General features: G+C 45.2%; 1 protein-coding gene and 1 non-coding gene across 2 annotated transcripts in view; both read left to right on the top strand.

The window, feature by feature from the left end:
- LOC126108235 (uncharacterized) overlaps positions 1–22,357 on the top strand; it is an 839,799-nt gene that overhangs the window by 803,597 nt on the left and 13,845 nt on the right. The gene's annotated exons all lie outside the window — the stretch shown is intronic.
- On the top strand, positions 12,558–12,641 carry Trnas-gga (transfer RNA serine (anticodon GGA)). Its single transcript is given in 2 exon segments — positions 12,558–12,597; positions 12,607–12,641. It is a non-coding gene; the product is annotated as a tRNA-Ser (tRNA).

A 22,357-nucleotide genomic window follows, 5' to 3' on the forward strand; every position in this document is an offset into this window, starting at 1 on the left:
GGTGCGCAAATGCTGCGCCGCTAGCGCCATTCGACGGCCAACACCGCGGTTCCTGGTGTGTCCGCTGTGGCGTGCGTGTGATCATTGCTTGTACAGCCCTCTCGCAGTGTCCGGAGCAAGTATGGTGGGTCTGACTCACCGGTGTCAATGTGTTCTTTTTTCCATTTCCAGGAGTGTAGTTCAGTAATTGTCATCCAGTATGTACAGTACTGGCCATTAAGATTGCTACACCAAGAAGAAATTCATATGATAAACGGGTAATCATTGGACAAATATATTATACTAGAACTGACATGTGATTACATTTTCACGCAGTTTCGGTGCATACATCCTGAGAAATCAGTACCCAGAACAACCACCTCGGGCCGTAATAACGGCCTTGATACGCCCGTGCATTGAGTCAAACAGAGCTTATATGCCGTGTACAGGTACAGCTGCCAATACAGCTTCAACACGATACCGCAGTTGATCAAGAGTAGTGACTGGCGTAGTGTGACGAGCCAGTTGCTCGGCCACCATTGACCAGACGTTTTCAATTGGTGAGAGATCTGGAGAATGTGCTGGCCAGGGCAGCAGTCGAACGTTTTCTGTATCCAGAAAGGCGCGTACAGGATCTGCAACGTGCGGTCGTGCATTATCTTGCTGAAATGTAGGGTTTCGCAGGGATCGAATGAAGGGTACAGCCACGAGTCGTAAAAAATCTCAAATGTAACGTCCACTGTTCAAAATGCCGTCATTGCGAACAAGAGGTGACCGAGACGTGTAACCAGTGGCACCCCAAACCATCACGCCGGGTGATACGGCAGTATGGCGATGACGAATACACGCTTCCAATGTGCGTTCACCGCGATGTCGCCAAACACGAATGCGACCATCGTATCGTGATGCTGTCCACAGAACCTGGATTCATCCGAAAAAAAGACGTTTTGCCATTCGTGTTGCAGCGTCAAGGGTAACCGCATCCACGGTCTCCGAGCTGATAGTCCACGCTGCTGCAAACGTCCTCAAACTGTTGGTGCAGATGGTTGTTGTCTCGCAAACGTCCCCATCTGTTGACTCAGGGATCGAGACGTGGCTGCACGATCCATTACAGCCGTGCGGATAAGATGCCTGTCATCTCGACTGCTAGTGATACGGGGCCGTTGGGATCCAGCACGGCGTTCCGTATTACCCTCCTGAACTCACCGATTCCATATTCTGCTAACAGTCATCGGATCTCGACCAACGCGAGCAGCAATGTGGCGATACGATAAACCGCAATCGGCATAGGCTACAATACGACCTTTATCAAAGTCGGATACGTGATGGTACGCATTTCTCCTCCTTACACGAGGCATCACAACAACGTTTCACCAGGCAACGCCGGTCGGCTGCTGTTTGTGTATGAGAAATCGGTTGGAAACTTTCCTCATTTGAGCACATTGTAGGTGTCGCCACCGTCGCCAACCTTGTGTGAATGGTCTGGAAAGCAAATCATTCGCATATCACAGCATCTCCTTCCTGTCGGTTAAATTGCGCGTCTGTAGCACGTCATCTTCGTGGTGTAGCGATTTTAATGGCCAGTAGTGTATAAACCATAGGGCAGTGACACTGCGTCGCTGCGATACACTTTGGAGCTGTGGCGGTGGGACTTTAGATTGCCGTAGGACCCTGCAACGGTGACAGTACTCGCCTGTCCGGCAGAAAAACGTAGGCGGACGTGGGCAGGTAAGATTGGAAAGTCGTGGACGTGGAATGTAATCCCGGCAGTCATGGTGGGCGTGCCAGGCCAAGCGCTAGTGCAGGCCGGAAGCCAGTTCCTCGAGGGCGGTCTACGGAATCGGATGGTGATGCCAGCGGCCTGGATGTGTATTCCCAACGTGGCGTAGCCCATAGAGATGGGCAAAACTGTTCTTTTCAGAGATTGGATCATAACTGTTCACTCCCTGAAATGAACTAGCTCCTTTTCATGATTCACCACTCATTCACAACAGACAATAAATGCAAGGCACATTGCCCTTTAAACTTGGTTTACTCCAGTACTATACCTGTATTTTGATCTTATTTGATCCTATTTTGAAGTAACACAGATAATGAGTAAGAATTTTGTATTGTTTATTGAAATTTCCATGAAATGACAAAGTTTTTGATTATTGATTTATTTTGCACTATCGTGGTTTTTTGGGTGATCGGAAAATGTTGTAACTTGAGATTTACATTAACAATGTATTTGGCTATAATGTATTAAAATTTCATTAACCTCATACAAATACATCACAAGCCATATATTTTTAAACTGAACGTTTCCTTCCAAAGACGCCTAAAATCGCAAAATCTGTACTACAATAAGAAAGTAATATATAAATTTGACTGTAAGACCAAAGTGCTGCATATAGCCTTACGCAGAATAAAACAGGGAAAATGTTGGTGTATCACATTTTGCGATACGCTTATCGGTTCGCTCGTAATTAAAGCGTAAATTCGAGTGTCCATAATAAAAAATCCTATAGTAAGAGGAGTCGTCAGGAGCCTCATCTGATCAGTTTAAACAAATAAAAATGAAATAAAAACAAATGATGTATACATAACATAATTATGTAATATACATACCGATATTACTACGAAGAACAATATCCAGTAGAGACAAACTCCGATGCAGAGGCGCTGAGTCGAGCAGGTCGATCAGCGTGAGCTGAGACCGCAGAGACCAGAGTGGCACCTGAGTTGCTTTGCTCAACGCTCTGGCTAGAGTCGAGAACGGTGGGGTGAGCGTTGAGCAGCCTCCAGTCACCCGCTCCGAGACAAATCGTCCGTTCTCTTGCGAGCAGGTTGTTGCAAGTAGTTCTTATGTTCTCCGCTAGGAGGCTCTCTGTCCTGCTGCTCGCATCAACTGCCCAGAGGGCAGGACGTGCGACTGAAACGATCGCTGACAGAGTGCGATGGGAAGTTAAGCTGCGCCAGACACTGCACGCGGCAGACGACGCACAGAGACGGCACGGCATATGTGAAACACAAAATCCAATGGGGCACTGCTCAATGCTGGCAGCCAAGGTAGAAGCAGGGCAGAGGCCGGCGCTGGCTGTGTTGTGTGGCGTGCACTGTGCTCTGACCAGCGGAGGCCCCGCTGATATGCTCCGTTTCTCTCTCTCTCTCTCTCTCTCTCTGCTGTGGGAAACGTTTGGAGCTACCGTTCTTTTTTTCTGAATCACTGATTGTTCACTCCTTTGAAAGATTCAACTCTATGAATCAGTTCAGGAGCGGATCCCCCATCTCTAGTAGCCCACGGACAGGGTCACGTAGGGCAGCCACTTTCTCATAGAGCTGCCGTGCGTAGTTGCGTACGGTCTCCTTGAAGGGGACGATATCTGGTTCCTCATGGAGAGTCACAATCCTCGTGAGTGGGGGACGTGCAGGCTCCACCTGATAACTTTGTTCTGCAGGCGCTGCAACGCCCGCATCCTGGTGACACTAATCGTGGCCCATGGAGTGGGGCCATACGCGAGGGCAGGCAGGATGACGGCCCGGTAGATACAGAGCTTGGTAGGCATGTTTAGACCAGAGGTGTCATTTTTTTCCCTTTATTGTATTTCGATTACCCCCCGAAGGGGGCGGGCTGGCAGCAGCTTAGTACGCTGCTCTACAGCCTACAGACTTTTTAAAACGTAAGAAGAAAAGAAAGAATAAAAGCAGGCGATAAGACGTTGACTGAAATTGTAAAACGGCGGAAAATTGTGGAAAGTTAAAACACAAAGCAAAGGTTTGGCAAAGTGAATAAAATACACAGGATGCAGACAGGTAACATAGTAGACAGACAATTAAAAAACATGGCGACAATCTGGTTTCTGTTCGCAAGAGTTATAAAAAATGACACCCAGCGACAGTATGATGTCCGTTCGCAACTCCTCGGAAAAGACACACAACGCTGAACACTCACTGTCGGCACAAACAGGACACACCATAGCCTAGGGCAGATTGGGGGGGGGGGGTGGACCTGGACAGATGAGGGGGAAAACAAGGAGGGAAGAGAGGAAAAACGAAAGGGGGGGGGGGAACCAAAGGAGGGAGAGGACTCATAAGGGGGGAAGGGGCAGGGCAAACGCGAGAGGGAATGGGAAAAGGCAGAGGAGGGAAATGCAGAAGGACTTGGGGAAGAGAAGGGGGCAGAGAGAGGGTAGGTGGGGAAAAATGAGGATGGAAGAGGGGGAGGGGAGAGGTGTCAGAACGGTGATAGTTTATAACTTTCGACTCGTTCGTTTCCCGTACAGGGACCCATACCTCAAACTGACGCTTTTATACTTCTCCACCCACCGTAGAAAGTTTCTAACGTCACACAGAATCAAGCTGTATGTATACGATGGTTACGCAGAAAGTAAAGCACCGCATTTTTTTTTCTCAGCCGAAAACAGTGCTACGAATGCGAAACTTAACGTATGTTTGATTTGAAGTCTCCTTAGTGAACGCGGCAAGTTTCCGTCACTTCCGACAGATAGCGTAGCTGCAGCACAGTTTCAAAATGGCGTCTGTAGGTAATGTACATTACAAGCAACGTACCGTCATTGAATTTCCCACTGCAGAGAAAGAAACTGTGGGAAATATTCACAAACACCTGTGCAAAGTTTTGCAAAAACAGACATAATGTCTGATGGGATAGCAGCAATCAGCGATTGTATAATGTTACTTATAATCCGTCTTGATTGCAAAATTTTTTATTCATATGACCGGTTTCGGTTCATCCAGAACCATCTTCAGATCTGATATTTCAGTGACAGGAGTAAGCCATCCAAATCCAGCACCTTTCACGCAGCATGTGAAAGGTGCTGGATTTGGACGGGTTACTCCTGTCACTGAAATATCAGATCTGAAGATGGTTCTGGATGAACCGAAACCGGACATATGAATAACAAATTTTGCGCATCAAGACGGATTATAAGTAACATTACACCTCTGCAAAATCTGAGGAGCATCTGCTGTCGACAGGACAGTCAGAAGCTGGGCATGGAGGGTGAGGTCATCAAGAAGGCAGTTCGACAGAGCTCCACGATTTGCAGCGGTCGCCGAGTCCATCCACTGCTGTCACACCTGACCTAGCTCCCTCGGACTTCCGCTTGTTTCGGCTATTAAAGGATGCCATTCGTGAAAGACATTTTGAGGACGATGAGGAGGTGATTCACGCAGTGAAACACTGGCTTCGCCTCCAGGACAAGGATTGATACCAACAGGGCATACACGGCCTTGTTTCGCGCTGGAGGAAGGCCATAGAACGGGATGGAGATTACGTGGAAAAATAGGGTTGTAGATAAACACCATTCTTTCCTGTGTGTTGTTCTCATTATGTCAAATAAAGAATTGTTGAAGAGAAAAAATGCGGTGCATTACTCTCCTGGCAACCGTCTGAAACCTTCCCATCTCCTCTATATCTCTTTTTTACACAACCTTTCCTTCTACAATAACCTATCAAACCTTCCCTTAGCATTTCTATCTCTTACTTAATAATAACAAATGAAATCTTCCCTTTGAAATTAATTCTCTTTTTCAATCTTCGCATACAAATTTAAGTGCTGCTTATTAAGAGTGATTTTCTGATTATTTCGACGAAACACAGAATGTGTCGTCGTCGTGGCCCTCAGTCGTTACCTGCAATAACCCAAAACTGTTCCTCACCTTTTTTACTGTTACTGGATCGCCATCTGACTGCTACATCGAACTGCGACATGGATATACTTACTCTGTTTTGCTGTACTCTATTAGCTACTGGTGGGCTGTCATAAGTAGCTGTATTTATTACCAAAGCTGACGTTATTCTTTAATAGCAAAGCTGACGTTATTCTTTAATTAATTTGACTGAGGTTACGTAACTCATAGTTACAGTTTTTCTTGACAACAATAAAAAATTGCAAAGTTTTACGTTGATGGTTTTTGGGGTGGATTATAATCAGTAATCTCTCCCGCCCTGTTTAAAATTATATCAATGTGCGGTCTCTCCCGCCAACAATACTTTGGTGCAGACATTCCCTGCAACCACAATTATTTCCAAAATGACAAATATTAATTATTCCTACTTTATCCTATTAATAAAATATAAACATCTTCCATAAATTGTGGTTTTACAATAGACTATAGAAATATACACGTCTTAAACCTCGTACTTACATTTACAGGCGCCGGCGCTCTGTAACGACCCTGCATGACGTTTTCGGACATAGGATCTTATGTAAAACATCAGCTACAAACTCCCCTCTACAAACGCTAGAAGTGTGTAACTATCAATTCTAAAACACCCTGTATGTCGTATTGCAGATCCAAAGACGACAGCAAACTACTGTTGAAATCGGTCATCAATTCAAAATAAATCTGAAAAGGTGATTTTGACGCTGAAGTATTTCTTCAAATATTAGAAAATAATTTTTCCATTGATTTTATTAGTACCTGTATGGCGAAAAACAAATTTCGTTGTACAATTCCACCTAGTGTTTTGAACAATTTGTCTGACAAGGGAACCTCCCCATCGCACCCCCCTCATATTTAGTCATAAGTTGGCACAGTGGATAGGCCTTGAAAAACTGAACACAGATCAATCGAGAAAACAGGAAGAAGTTGTGTGGAACTATGAAAAAAATAAGCAAAATATACAAACTGAGTAGTCCATGCGCAAGATATGGAACATCGAGGATGCTGTGAGAGCAGGAGCGCCGTGGTCCCGTGGTTAGCGTGAGCAACTGCGGAATGAGAGGTCCTTGGTTCAAGTCTTCCCTCGAGTGAAAAGTTTAATTTTTTATTTTCAGACAATTATCAATGTTCAGGCTCTCACACATAATCAACTTCGCTCTCCAAAATTCCAGGCCATGTTCAGATTTGCTTGGACATATGCAGCATTTGACAGTCTACACACGGAAAAATTTGAAAAAGTTAAAAACACATGTTATGACAGAGCACAGGGAAAGCTGTGCGACTGTGAAACTGTTGCATTCATTTGTTGCAGTTTATGTGACAAACTCTGATATTTTCATCACTTTTTTGGGAGTGATTATCACATCCACAAGAAAACCTAAATCGGGCAAGGTAAAAGAATCTTTTTACCCATTCACCAAGTGTACAAGTTAGGTGGGTCGACAACATATTCCTGTCGTGTGACGCACATGCCGTCACCAGTGTCGTATAGAATATATCAGACGAGTTTATCTGTGGAGGAATCTGTTGACCTATGACCTTGCGATCAAATGTTTTCGGTTCCCGTTGGAGAGGCACGTCCATTCGTTTACTAATCGCACGGTCGTGTGGTCGCAAAACACAGACATTAAACTTATTACAGTGAACAGAGACGTTAATGAACGAACGGACAGATCTTTATTGCGAAAATAAAGAAAGTACACTCGAGGGAAGACTTGAACCAAGGACCGCTCGTCCCGCAGCTGCTCACGCTAACCACGGGACCACGGCGCTCCTGAGCTCAGAATATCCTTGACGTTGCCTGTCTTGCGCATGGACTACTCAGTTTGTATATTTTGCTTATTTTTTTCATAGTTCCACACAACTTGTTCCTGTTTTCTCGATTGATCTGTGAAAAGTTTTTCAAGGCCTATCCACTGTGCCAACCTATAGCTAAATCTGAGAGGGGTGCGATGGGGAGGTTTCCTTGTCAGTAGAAACCGTAAACACTAATGTCATCAAATATTCGTGAGATAGTATATGACCACGCCGATCAATCTCCCCGGCGATCGCTCTCCGCAGTTCCTGTCTCCCACTGTCACGCACAATCTGCGCTGACGTCGATGACCCCGCCGTAGACGGGCCATTGCCGCCCGAAACCTCTTTCTCCGCGCGACATTCAGCGCTCCCTTGCCTGACGTCAGCAATTTATAGGCTATTGTGTCGGCCCTTACTTTTCTTTTCCTTTTTTTTACGACAGGATTCCTCTTCCGCTCACGTCGTGTATTTGGCGTTCCTCAAGGTTCAGTTCCGTGTCCCGCGCAGGGCAGACAGTAAAAGTATCGATGTACGCCTGTGAGACTGCTGAAGAAACCGCGTTAAATATGGATGCGTCCGTGCCGCGGCTGGGGGGGGGGGGGGGGGGGGCGCTATTATGACGTCATGACATGCAACATGCATAATGCAACCTAAACAGAGGGCCCCCAGCTACGGAACAGGCGGTATACACCGCAGCGTATCAAAACACCGCACTGTTTGGGACGTAAACAACAGGCCTGTTTGCACTTGCGATAGCAGCGGCTTTCGGCCTAATTGCGCACGGTAGGTATGACGGTTTTATCTGATTATATGAAGATGATCAGTTCATCGCTGTCGAAACGACAGTTTTTTTTTTATTAATTGGCGAAGAGAGGGAGAATACGTATTAATTTATTTAACATACGTCAGTACATCTCTGTGAAATTCGGAAAATAACAGGAGTATAATACAGGGAGTGACATGCTGCGAGGGTCATTCCAAAAGAAATGCACACTACCTTTTTTAAAATCCATCTGTCATTCTACGTGTCGGAAGTTCCGTGCGATTTTCGCGGATGATGCTGTAATATACAGAGAAGTTGCAGCATTAGAAAATTGCAGTGAAATGCAGGAAGATCTGCAGCGGATAGGCACTTGGTGCAGGGAGTGGCAACTGACCCTTAACACAGACAAATGTAATGTATTGCGAATACATAGAAAGAAGGATCCTTTATTGTATGATTATATGATAGCGGAACAAACACTGGTAGCAGTTACTTCTGTAAACTATCTGGGAATATGCGTGCGGAACGATTTGATTTGGAATGATCGTATTAAATTAATTGTTGGTAAGGCTGGTGCCAGGGTGAGATTCATTGGGAGAGTCCTTAGAAAATGTAGTCCAGCAACGAAGGAGATGGCTTACAAAACACTCGTTCGACCTATACTGGAGTATTGCTCATCAGTGTGGGATCCGTACCAGGTCGGATTGACAGAGGAGATAGACAAGATCCAAAGAAGAGCGGCGCGTTTCGTCACAGGGTTATTTAGTAAGCGTGATAGCGTTACGGAGATGTTTAGCGTTACGGAGATGTTTATCAAACTCGAGTGGCAGACTCTGCAAGATAGGCGCTCTGCATCGCGTTGTAGCTTGCTGTGCAGGTTTCGAGAGGGTGCGTTTCTGGATGAGGTATCGAATATATTGCTTCCCCCTACTTATACCTCCCGAGGAGATCACGAATGTAGAATTAGAGAGATTAGAGCGCGCACGGGGGCTTTCCGGCAGCCGTTCTTCCCGCGAACCATACGCGACTGGACCAGGAAAGGGAGGTAATGACAGTAGCACGTAAAGTGCCCTCCGCCACACACCGTTGGGTGGCTTGCGGAGTATAAATGCAGATGTAGATGTTGGAAAGTTTTACAGTGTGTAGATGCATCCTTTAGGAACAATATTTTCATTTCCCCACATAATTTCCATCCCTCTCAACTACCTTATGCCATCTTGGAACCAGCGTCTGTATACCCGCACGGTAAAATTCTGGATAAACCTGTTGGAGCCACTGTTTGGCAGCGTGCACAAGGGAGTCATCATCTTCAAACCTTGTTCGACGAAGAGAAAGAGATGGAGTCACATGGAGCCAGGTCAGGACTGTAAGGTGGGTGTTTCAGTGTTGTCCATCCGAGTTTTGTGATCGCTTCCACGGTTTTGTGACTCAGATGTGGCCGTGCATTGTCGTGCAACAGCAAAACATCCTGCTTTTGCCGATGTGGTCGAACACGACTCAGTCGAGCCCGAAGTTTCTTCAGTGTCGTCACATAGGCATCAGAATGGTGGTTCCACTTGGCACGATGTCCACAAGCTAGAGTCCTTCGGAATCGAAAAACACCGTAGCCATAACTTTTCCAGCAGAAGGTGTGGTTTTTATTTTATTTTTTTTTCTTGGGTGAATTTGCACGATGCAACTCCATTGATTGCCTCTTCGTCTCTGATGAAAAACGATGGAGCCATGTTTCATCACCTGTCACAATTCTTCCAAGAAATTCATCTTCACCATTCTCGTACTGTTCCAAAAGTTCGCTGCGTACCGTTTTTCTTGTTTCTTTGGGAGCCACTGTCAACTTCCTGGGAACCCACCTGGCACAAACCATTTTTAACGCCAACACTTTCAGTACTCTGCAAACACTTCCTTCTCCTATCCCAAAATAGCGTGACAAATTCGTTCACTGTGAAGCGTCTGCCAGCAGTCACCAATTCGTTAACTCTCTGCACATTGTCTGGAGTGTGTGCAGTACGAGGCCTGCCGCTGCGAGGACAATCCTCAATATTGCCGTGCCCGCTTTCGTCACGTAACCTGCTCGCCCACCGACTAACTGTACTGCGACCGACAGCAGCATCTCCGTACACCTTTTTCAGCCTCTCGTGGATGTTTCCCACTGTCTCGTTTTCACAGCACAGGAATTCTATGACAGCACGTTGGTTCTGACGAACGTGAAGTGTAGCAGCCATCTTGAAGACATGCTGTGACGGCGCCACTCACGGGAACAGGTTCAACTAAATTTGAAAACAAGCAGGAAGGATGTATCTACATGCTGTAAAACATTCACATATGCAGAATGAAAACTGTATATTTACAAATTCTTTCGGAGTAACCCTCGTATCTACAACTTGCACAGAAACTAGACGGCAGTTGTAAGAGTCGAGGGGCATGAAAGGGAAGCAGTGGTGCAGAAGAGATTCAGACATGGTTGTAGCCTATCCCTTATGTTATTCAATCTGTATATTGAGCAAGCAGTAACAGAGAGCAAAGAAAAATTTGGAGTAGGAAATAAATTCAAGGGAGACGAAATAAGAACTTTGACGTTTGCCGACGACATTGCAATCCTGTCAGAGACAGCAAAGGCCTTGGAAGAGCAGTTTAACGGAATGGACAGTGTCTTGAAAGAAGATTATAAGATGTACATCAACGAAAGCAAAACGAGGGTAATGGAATGTAGTCGATTAAATCGGTTATTGTCGGGGTACTTATATTAGGGAATGAGACACTGAAAGTAGTAGATGAATTTTGCTGTTTGGGTAACAAAATAACTGATGATGGTCGAAGTATAGAGCATATGAAGTGTAGACTGGCGATGGCAAGAAAAGCGTTTGTGAAGAAGAGAATTTAGTTAATATTTAGTGTAGATTAAAGTGTTAGGAAGTCTTTTATGAAGGTATTTGTACGGAGTGCAGTCTTTATCTGAAGTGAAACATGGACGATAAACAGTTTAGACCAGAAGAGAATAGAAGCTTATGAAATGTGGTACTATAGAAGAATGCTGAAGATTAGAGGGGTAGATCACATAACTAATGAGGAGGTATTGAATACAATTGGGGAGAAGAGGAGCTTGTGGCACAACTTGACTAGAAGAAGGAATCTGTTGGTAGGACATGTTCTGAGGCATCAAGGGATCACCAATTTAGTATTGGAGGGCAGCGTGGAGGGTAAAAATCGTAGAGGGGGACCACGAGATGAATACACTAAGCAGATTCAGAAGGATGTAGGTTGCAGTAGGTACTGGGAGATGAAGCTTGCTCAGGATAGAGTAGCATGGAGAGCTGCATCAAACCAGTCTCAGGACTGAAGACCACAACAACATGTGCATCCAAACTGAACTCCAACTAACATACATGAACTGTATGATTTCACAAAGAAAATGCAGCTAAACAGCTAAATCTACAAATGTATAACCAAAATTTTAATTGATCAAAGGCTGCCTCTCTGATTTCAATGAAATATTCCAGATTTCCAGAGTGAGCTCACACGCTAAATGTTGTAACATTATGTTTACGATCTGATGTCCTCCACCAAGGTCACATTGTGGAGATGCAGCCTTTCCTCACTGGTGGAGATTTTCTGCAAAGACACCATGGCCTGTAAGAACCGTATTAATTGTTTTCCAAGCACGTCACCGCAATTCTTTCCGACTAGTCTTGTACCGGGTCTTATGGGGGTCTGTTATTGCTCATGGACAATATTATTCTACGTTTCTAATTTTCTGACCATTTCCTGCTCGTGGTGACATCCACTGCTTGCAGCGATTCTGCCAATATGACAGGTATTTACATTAAAGATGACTGACAACCATTCTAAATTAGATCGGAATAAGTTCACAGGACGCAAATAACTCTGTGTCAGTTGTCTTAGGTGCATATGTTATACCTGTTGGTGAAATGCGAAAATTTGTGCCGGACCGGGAGTGAACTGGGATTTCCCGCTCCCCATTAGCTTACTCCGGGTTCGAATCCCAGTCTGACACAAATTTTCATATGTCACCAACAGGTAGAGCATCTGCAGCTAATACAGTAGTGGAAATCAGTATAGAGACAGGGTATGCGGAAGTAATAGCGCGGTGTCTGAAGCACACATGTATCGAATTTACTATGAAAATAGCCGGCCGCAGTGGCCGTGCGGTTCTAGGCGCTACAGTCTGGAACCGCGCGACCGCTACAGTCGAGGGTGGAATCCTGCCTCGGGCATGGATGTGTGTGATGTCTTTAGGTTAGATAGGTTTAAGTAGTTCTAAGTTGTAGGGGACTGATGACCTCAGATGTTAAGTCCCATAGTGCTCAGAGCCATTTGAACCATTTTCTTGCCGGCCCGAGTGGCCGAGCGGTTAAAGGCGCTACAGTCTGGAACCGCACGACCGCTACGGTCGCAGGTTCGAATCCTGCCTCGGGCATGGATGTGTGTGATGTCTTTAGGTTAGATAGGTTTAAGTAGTTCTAAGTTGTAGGGGACTGATGACCTGAGATGTTAAGTCCCATAGTGCTCAGAGCCATTTGAACCATTTTCTTGCCGGCCGGAGTGGCCGAGCGGTTAAAGGCGGTACTGTCTGGAACCGCACGACCGCTACGGTCGCAGGTTCGAATCCTGCCTCGGGCATGGATGTGTGTGATGTCTTTAGGTTAGATAGGTTTAAGTAGTTCTAAGTTGTAGGGGACTGATGACCTGAGATGTTAAGTCCCATAGTGCTCAGAGCCATTTGAATCATTTTATTGCCGGCCGGAGTGGCCGAGCGGTTAAAGGCGGTACAGTCTGGAACCGCACGACCGCTGCGGTCGCAGGTTCGAATCCTGCCTCGGGCATGGATGTGTGTGATGTCTTTAGGTTAGATAGGTTTAAGTAGTTCTAAGTTGTAGGGGACTGATGACCTGAGATGTTAAGTCCCATAGTGCTCAGAGCCATTTGAACCATTTTCTTGCCGGCCGGAGTGGCCGAGCGGTTAAAGGCGGTACAGTCTGGAACCGCACGACCGCTACGGTCGCAGGTTCGAATCCTGCCTCGGGCATGGTTGTGTGTGATGTCCTTAGGTTAGTTAGGTTTAAGTAGTTCTCAGTTCTAGGGGACTTATGACCACAGCAGTTGAGTCCCATAGTGCTCAGAACGATTTGAACCATTTGAACCATTTTCTTGTTATTGCATTGTTAGCACTTCGTTCACCCGCTGTTCTTCCGAATCACCTCAAAAATCCTTCAAATGGTTAAAATGGCTCTGAGCACTATGGGACTTAAAACATCTGAGGTCATCAGTCCCCTAGATCTTAGAATCACTTAGACCTAACAAACCTAAGGACACGTAACACATCCATGACCGAGGCAGGACTCGAACCTGTGACCGTAGCAGCCGGGGGTTCCGGAGTGAAACGCCTACAACTGCTCGGTCACAGCGGCCGGCTCAAAAATTTTCTTTGCTTTCGTTAGGGTTAGTTGTTGTTGCAGTGAAACTGTCACTCACACTTTTTAGCTCATATACGGCCTCTGATTGCGTTCTATTGCGATAAACACGCCTTGTAAGTGTTTCCCACTGGGTTCGTATCTGGGCTACGTCTAGGCACTCATACATCCTGTAAGAGGATGGAAGATTGGTGCACGTATTTATACGTATGTCGTATTGCTGTGCTGTTATTTTGTGTTCATCGATGTATTTGTTTACTCGTGCTATAAAGCTTGCTTTATCCAAGTTCTCCTTGCCGTATAACTCAAGCCATGTGACACGAGGTGTGACTATAAAATAACGGGAGTGATGCTGTCACAGAGAAAGTACGCATGCGCCAAAGATGATCCTGTGAACCGTGAAGGCTTCTCAGTTGAATGAGGCATCTCTGGTTTGTGTAGACGAATCGGTGCGCCGGCCGTTGTGGCCGTGCGGTTCTAGGCGCTTCAGTCCGGAACCGCGCTGCTGCTACGATCGCGATTTCGAATCCTGCCTCGGGCATGGATGTGTGTGAAGTTCAAATGGGTTCAAATGGCTCTGAGCACTATGGGACTCAACTTCTGAGGTCATTACTGCCCTAGAACTTAGGACTAGTTAAACCTAACTAACCTAAGGACATCACACACACCCATGCCCGAGGCAGGATTCGAACCTGCGATCGTAGCGGTCTCGCGGTTCCAGACTGCAGCGGCTAGAACCGCACGGCCACTTCGGTCGGCTGTTTTTGATGTCCTTAGATTAGTTAGGTTTAAGTAGTTCTATGTCTAGTGGAGTGATGACCTCAGATGTTAAGTCCTATAGTGCTTAGAGGCATGTGAACCATTTTTTGAACGAATCCGTGTGGCCCTGGCCTCCGATTGCGTAGAAGCTGTTATTTTGTGTTGGCAGTAAAATGATACGTGAAATAATAGAGCAATGAAGTATCGTGAATTTTTGCATTGAAATTGGAAAAAAATTGCTACAGAAACCTGCTACTCTACTGAAAGACGTCGGTGTCTTTACCTTGAGACCACATTTTAGTTTTGGCAGAAATAATCACAGACGGATTATCTTATTGAAACATTACAGCTTCGTTTCATAGGTGCTCATACATTGTAATCAGTTCTGTCTCTAGAATCTCAGTGTGTATGTTAAGAGATCATTCTAGTGTTCCGCCGAGGAGTGCGTCATTTACCTACAACACAGAACGCTGCCCGAAACATGATGCTTCCACCACCAAAATTTCTTCCCATTCTTACCTATTGGTCTGTTTTCAAGTCATGACAATAATACTGTAATCCATCTTGTCCATCTACATTAAGGGGCTCCGGAAAGGCTCAAAATCATGAAAAGTTCAATTTTTACTTTTTTGCGTTTTCTGAATCTGCAGACTATTACCTTTTAATAGATATATAATTTATTCAATTCCGAAGACTACAACTATTTTTAAATTTTTTTTGAAATGAGTTCTACATGGGCGTGACCCACTGTGGCGCTGTTAAACTGCTGTCAAATGGTGTTATTATTAACGTCCGTGTTCATCAGGTACATTTTAGTGATGTGAGATAAAGTATGTGTTGTGGCTAACCTATTTTCAGAGACTTAGCAGCACCTGAACTGTTGAAAAAGTGTATTCACGGAAAAACTCAAAACCCCAATGAAAGTGTAAATAGTGTTATATGGTCGAGAATCCCCAAGACTGTATTTGCTGGAATAGAAACACTTCACTTTGGTGTGTATGATGCTGTTGCAACTTTCAATGATGGCAACATTGTAAGGTGCAAGGTATTTAGAAATATGGGAATGAAGATAGGTTCTAACACGGTACGAGCGATGCTTGCTTTAGACAAGGAACGCCTTCGGGCTGCAGACAGGGCTGTAAAGAGTCTAGAAATACAAGCAAGAGTAAACAGGAGGAGGAACAAGAGGAAGCTGGAGGAGGAGTTTGCAGAGGATGAAGATAATCCATCCTATGGACCTGGAATGCACTAAAAAGTTAATCCAATCTTTGTCGCTCGATTCCCAAAACTTTTATTTTCTCATACTAATTACATGTTTTCTAAGGATCTTCCAAACATATTTGTTTCAAACTTTCAGTAAATGTTACACAGTACCTTCTGCATAATTTAACACAGCCTTTTTCCAAAAAACTGTATATTTTTGAATATATAAATAAAAAATTCCAAAAAAATGTTGTGAATTTTCATTACAATTGAAAAAAAATCATCTTTAATAACTGAACTAAAATTTTGTAAAATCCCTGTGTTAAGTTGTAGCCCATATTCCAATGAATAATCTGTAAAAAGTTCAACTTCCTACCTCAAATACTTTGTGAGGAAAGATGTAATTTATAAGCGTTATTTTAACATTGCAAGTATAGGGCGTTCTGGAGCCCCTTAAAGTTCTTCCCAGGACTAAAGATCACCTTAACACTCCAATCTAGCCTGCTTATGTTTGGGTGTAAGAGCAGGTTTCTGGAGTCGTTTCTTGAGTGCAAGATGTCAGTCATATGACAAAATTTGTCGAACACTTCTGACAGTTACTGACAACTGTAAACCAGCAACAAGATGAGAAAAACATCGGTTTATGGCTCTTGCTTTGCGCAAAAGTAACCATTTCGATGTCTCAAACAATTTTTTACTTCTCTAATTTTTCCGTCCTGTGCATATCGTGAGGATAACCTAAAGAAACTATCGCTGTACTTGCAGCGTTCAGCACCTTGATAATTTGACGATAACAGAGTCCCGTTTCGTTGCACGCACTGATTTTTTGCTTTTTCATTACATGATAACTGTTTTCCGTGTGGCATAGTTAGAATCGTGATTTATGTAGTCAATACGCTCAAAGGCACGTATGCACACACTTAACACCGCACAGAGCCGACGGCCTTTGTACGGAGTTCCACCCTCTACACCTGAAACTTTGATGTCTTGCTGTATTCTGTAGTACTGACATCAAATGCGTTACAGTTTGACCGCATTTGTCGGCAGAGTGCATTTCATACTATTGCAAATACATTATGCACAACTATTGCAATGGACAATGTTAATTGCCGAGCGGTTCTAGGCGCTTCAGTCTGGAACCGCGCGACCGCTACGGTCGCAGGTTCGAATCCTGCCTCGGGCATGGATGTGTGTGATGTCCTTAGGTTAGTTAGGCTTAAGTAGTTCCAAGTTCTAGGGGACTGATGACCACAGCAGTTAAGTCCCATAGTGCTCAGAGCCATTTGAACCATTTGACAATGTTAATTTTCGTACAAATATCTATGCCTTTGTATTATCTTTCAGCACTGTACAGATGACGCCAAGTTATTTGCATTCAGTGAATTTGTTTCCATCTAATATGATAGATGAATGCCTGGATTTCAGCCGCCTCGTTCTAAGTGCCGGGCAGCTCAGGAATTTTAATTAATTTTTCGTATTCCTTGAAAAGTACGTCTCGTCTTCGAAGATCTGCGGAGACGATGTGGCTTAGAGGTGGTAACCAGTGAGGAGGAATACAGCTCATGCAGATTGTTATTGGCCTCACTGCTGCATTTAGCTGAGCGCAGATTTTTCTCACGTGTAGACTATTAAGGGGCTCCGGAAAGGCTCAAAATCATGAAAAGTTCAATTTTTACTTTTTTGCGTTTTCTGAATCTGCAGACTATTACCTTTTAATAGATATATAATTTATTCAATTCCGAAGACTACAACTATTTTTAAATTTTTTTTAAAATGTGTTCTACATGGGCGTGACCCACTGTGGCGCTGTGCGATATGTTAATTACCTTGGTGACGGTGATTCTAAAAGTTTCAAGCATGTTCAAGGACTGAAGCCCTATGGTGATGATGTTGTAGTGCAGAAATTTGAGTGTATTGGACACGTACAGAAGCGAATGGGAACAAGACTTCGGCGACTGAAAGCTTCGTACAAAAAACAAAAACTCAGTGATGGTAAAGGGTTGGATGGGAAGGGAAGGTTAACTGACAGTGTAATTGACAAAATACAGAACTATTGTGGAATGGCTATTAGGCAAAATACACAAAGTGTCGACGAAATGAAGAAGGCTGTTTGGGCTCTTTTTTTTTTCATACTTCTTCAACCGATGAAAATCCCCAACATAGCTTGTGTCCCAAAGAAGAAGACACTTGGTGTAAATATAACAAAGGATTGCTAACTGGTGAAGTGTACACTCATAAGCATAGTCTGCCTCATGCAATAATGGAGGTGATGAAACCTATTTTCAGAGACTTAGCAGCACCTGAACTGTTGAAAAAGTGTATTCACGGAAAAACTCAAAACCCCAATGAAAGTGTAAATAGTGTTATATGGTCGAGAATCCCCAAGACTGTATTTGTTGGAATAGAAACACTTCACTTTGGTGTGTATGATGCTGTTGCAACTTTCAATGATGGCAACATTGTAAGGTGCTAGGTATTTAGAAATATGGGAATGAAGATAGGTTCTAGCACGGTACGAGCGATGCTTGCTTTAGACAAGGAACGCCTTCGGGCTGCAGACAGGGCTGTAAAGAGTCTAGAAATACAAGCAAGAGTAAACAGGAGGAGGAACAAGAGGAAGCTGGAGGAGGAGTTTGCAGAGGATGAAGATAATCCATCCTATGGACCTGGAATGCACTAAAAAGTAATCCAATCTTTGTCGCGCGATTCCCAAAACTTTTATTTTCTCATACTAATTACGTGTTTTCTAAGGATCTTCCAAACATATTTGTTTCAAACTTTCAGTAAATGTTACTCAGTACCTTCTGCATAATTTAACACAGCCTTTTTCCAAAAAACTGTATATTTTTGAATATATAAATAAAAAATTGCAAAAAAATGTTGTGAATTTTCATTACAATTGAAAAAAAATCATCTTTAATAAGTGAACTAAAATTTTGTAAAATGCCTGTGTTAAGTTGTAGCCCATATTCCAATAAATAATCTGTAAAAAGTTCAACTTCCTACCTCAAATACTTTGTGAGGAAAGATGTAATTTTATAAGCGTTATTTTAACATTGCAAGTATAGGGCGTTCCGGAGCCCCTTAAGCCACACTGGAGCACAGAATTCGGTAGCAGAGTAGACGAGCGCCAAGGAAGATCATCGTAATGTTCCAGCTCTTGCTCCCCAAGCGGGATGACGCTATTGTGGAATCTCAGCTTTTCTACGTGTTTATTGCAGGACACGGTTTTCTGGTAACTAGCTCGGGTAGCTCAGCGGGAGCTGGCACGGTAGCTCAGCGTGTTCGGTCAGAGGGTTACGTGCCCTCTGTAATAAAAAAAAACTGAGATCGTGGGTCAACGATGAACTTGTACAAGCGTCGTGTGACGTCCGCCCCGAACAAATACACTCCTGGAAATTGAAATAAGAACACCGTGAATTCATTGTCCCAGGAAGGGGAAACTTTATTGACACATTCCTGGGGTCAGATACATCACATGATCACACTGACAGAACCACAGGCACATAGACACAGGCAACAGAGCATGCACAATGTCGGCACTAGTACAGTGTATATCCACCTTTCGCAGCAATGCAGGCTGCTATTCTCCCATGGAGACGATCGTAGAGATGCTGGATGTAGTCCTGTGGAACGGCTTGCCATGCCATTTCCACCTGGCGCCTCAGTTGGACCAGCGTTCGTGCTGGACGTGCAGACCGCGTGAGACGACGCTTCATCCAGTCCCAAACATGCTCAATGGGGGACAGATCCGGAGATCTTGCTGGCCAGGGTAGTTGACTTACACCTTCTAGTGCACGTTGGGTGGCACGGGATACATGCGGACGTGCATTGTCCTGTTGGAACTGCAAGTTCTTTTGCCGGTCTAGGAATGGTAGAACGATGGGTTCGATGACGGTTTGGATGTACTGTGCACTATTCAGTGTCCCCTCGACGATCACCAGTGGTGTACGGCCAGTGTAGGAGATCGCTCCCCACACCGTGATGCCGGGTGTTGGCCCTGTGTGCCTCGGTTGTATGCAATCCTGATTGTGGCGCTCACCTGCACGGCGCCAAACACGCATACGACCATCATTGGCACCGAGGCAGAAGCGACTCTCATCGCTGAAGACGACACGTCTCCATTCGTCCCTCGATTCACGCCTGTCGCGACACTACTGGAGGCGGGCTGCACGATGTTGGGGCGTGAGCGGAAGACGGCCTAACGGTGTGCGGGACCGTAGCCCAGCTTCATGGAGACGATTGCGAATGGTCCTCGCCGATACCCCAGGAGCAACAGTGTCCGTAATTTGCTGGGAAGTGGCGGTGCGGTCCCCTACGGCACTGCGTAGGATCCTACGGTCTTGGCGTGCATCCGTGCGTCGCTGCGGTCCGGTCCCAGGTCGACGGGCACGTGCACCTTCCGCCGACCACTGGCGACAACATCGATGTACTGTGGAGACCTCACGCCCCACGTGTTGAGCAATTCGGCGGTACGTCCACCCGGTCTCCCGCATGCCCACTATACGCCCTCGCTCAAAGTCCGTCAACTGCACATACGGTTCACGTCCACGCTGTCGCGGCATGCTACCAGTGTTAAAGACTGCGATGGAGCTCCGTATGCCACGGCAAACTGGCTGACACTGACGGCGGCGGTGCACAAATGCTGCGCAGCTAGCCCCATTCGACGGCCAACACCGCTGTTCCTGGTGTGTCCGCTGTGCCGTGCGTGTGATCATTGCTTGTACAGCCCTCTCGCAGTGTCCGGAGCAAGTATGGTGGGTCTGACACACCGGTGTCAATGTGTTCTTTTTTCCATTTCCAGGAGTGTACAATGACCGATAACGAACAAAGAGATCAACTAAGAAACAAAAAAAGATTGTTAGAGCACTTTCCCGAAAAGGCAAAGGTCCCGAGTTCGAGTCTCGGTCCGGCACACTATTTTAATCTGCCAGGGAGTTTCATATCACCGCGCACTCCGATGCAGAGTGATAATTTGCTTCTAGATATTTTACGAAGTCGTGGTGGCAGAGGACTTGGCGATTAGATATGACTTGTCGCTTTGCATTGGCCATTCTACTGTTAAGATGAAAGCAGCTGACGTGAATTGGCGACCACAGTACGACGTTTCTTCTCAGGAGCGATCGACCAGACACCTGGGTCATAACGTTCGAATTTTTCGGCTTAATGTTGAGAAAACAGTGTAGAGGTGACAGTGATTCAACTAACACACACACACACACACACACACACATACACACACACAGAGAGAGAGAGAGAGTGTAATATCTCTTTATATTCGATGAATTATTCTGATACAATTCTACCCTTGAATGACGTTTACAAATTTTCTATCTTCATACTCGCAGAATCCATGCGCAAAATAGTTTCATACAATAGCTATGCCATGAGCGCATAATTATTCTTTGTAGTACTCTCTCTGGTGGTTGTTAGAAAAAAAAGAAAGGGAGCTTCCGAGATTGTCTTCGTGCCGATTAGCATGAGCTTGGTTTGGAAGAACTGTAATTTGATTATTGAGACTTATCACAGAAGATAACTGATACGAACTGTACGATCAAAAAAAGATTAGCAGACTGCCGCAAAGCACGAGCCTGCAGAGAAGAAGAATCATCGCCTGATTTCATTCTAACAAGTAAAATTTCAGAATCATTTTGGAGTGACTGATCTATGACTGTGTTTCCTATCATGAATGATTGATTGCTCGAACGGATTGAGAGCTACAGAATTACGTAGATAGAAAGGAGGAAAAATTACAAGAGAGAGAGAGAGAGGGAGAGAGAGAGAGAGAGAGAGAGTGGGAGAGAGAGAGAAACGCGATATTCAAAGGGACGTATAGCCGGTTACGGAGTCCTGGGTGCTACATATCAGCAGAGACTACATGGAGGGGGTGTGACACGTTATTCAGTTCTTCTGAGAGTGAGAGAGTTTGCGTATTGTTTCGTAAGCTACACACTTGCCGAATTTATTTTCGGACTTGCGCCCGCCTTTTGCTCAGGCTATATACAAGATTTACCATTTATCTTGACCACCCTAAATAACTGTTTGTCCAGATGCAAATTACAAAATGTTTCAAGCAAATGTTCTTTAGCTGTCAGGAGGACATCAATCAGCATGATTCAACTTGGGGTACAGCACCGCCTTGGCTCCGTCCCCGGATCTGCCTGCTCCGTGACCTTTGTCGATTTCCCAAGTATGGTACCCCTTCACTTGTTTATCGTCGGCCATTTGCTGCTCTATGTGCACAAATGACGGACGCCACATTTATTTACACCGACGGCTCGAAAACATCGTTAGGTGTAGGGAGTGCCTATGTTGTTGGCGACACCCCAAATCACTTTCGGCTTCCCGACCAGTGTTCGGTCTATACTGCGGAGCTTTACGCTGTTCTCCAGGCTGTCCACTACATCCGCCGCCATCAGCGGATACAGTACGTTATCTGCTCAGATTCTCTCGGCTCTCTTTTCAAAGCTCTTTACCCTGTGCACCCTCTGGTCCACCGGATTCAGGACTGTCTGCGCTTGCTCCACCTGGGGGGCGTCTCGGTGGCGTTCCTCTGGCTCCCGGGACACGTTGGTATCTGCGAAAATGAGGCGGCCGATATTGCAGCCAAGGCTGCAGTCTCTCTTCTTCGGCCAGCTATTCCATCGATTCCCGTCGCCGATCTACGGAGCGTTTTATGTCGTCGTGTTGTTCATTTATGGCACGCGCATTGGTCGACACTTCTCCAAAATAAGTTGCGGGACATGAAAACTCTTCCTTG

Source organism: Schistocerca cancellata, chromosome 11, assembly GCF_023864275.1.
Source record: "Schistocerca cancellata isolate TAMUIC-IGC-003103 chromosome 11, iqSchCanc2.1, whole genome shotgun sequence".
NCBI classification, from domain to species: Eukaryota; Metazoa; Arthropoda; class Insecta; order Orthoptera; family Acrididae; genus Schistocerca; species Schistocerca cancellata.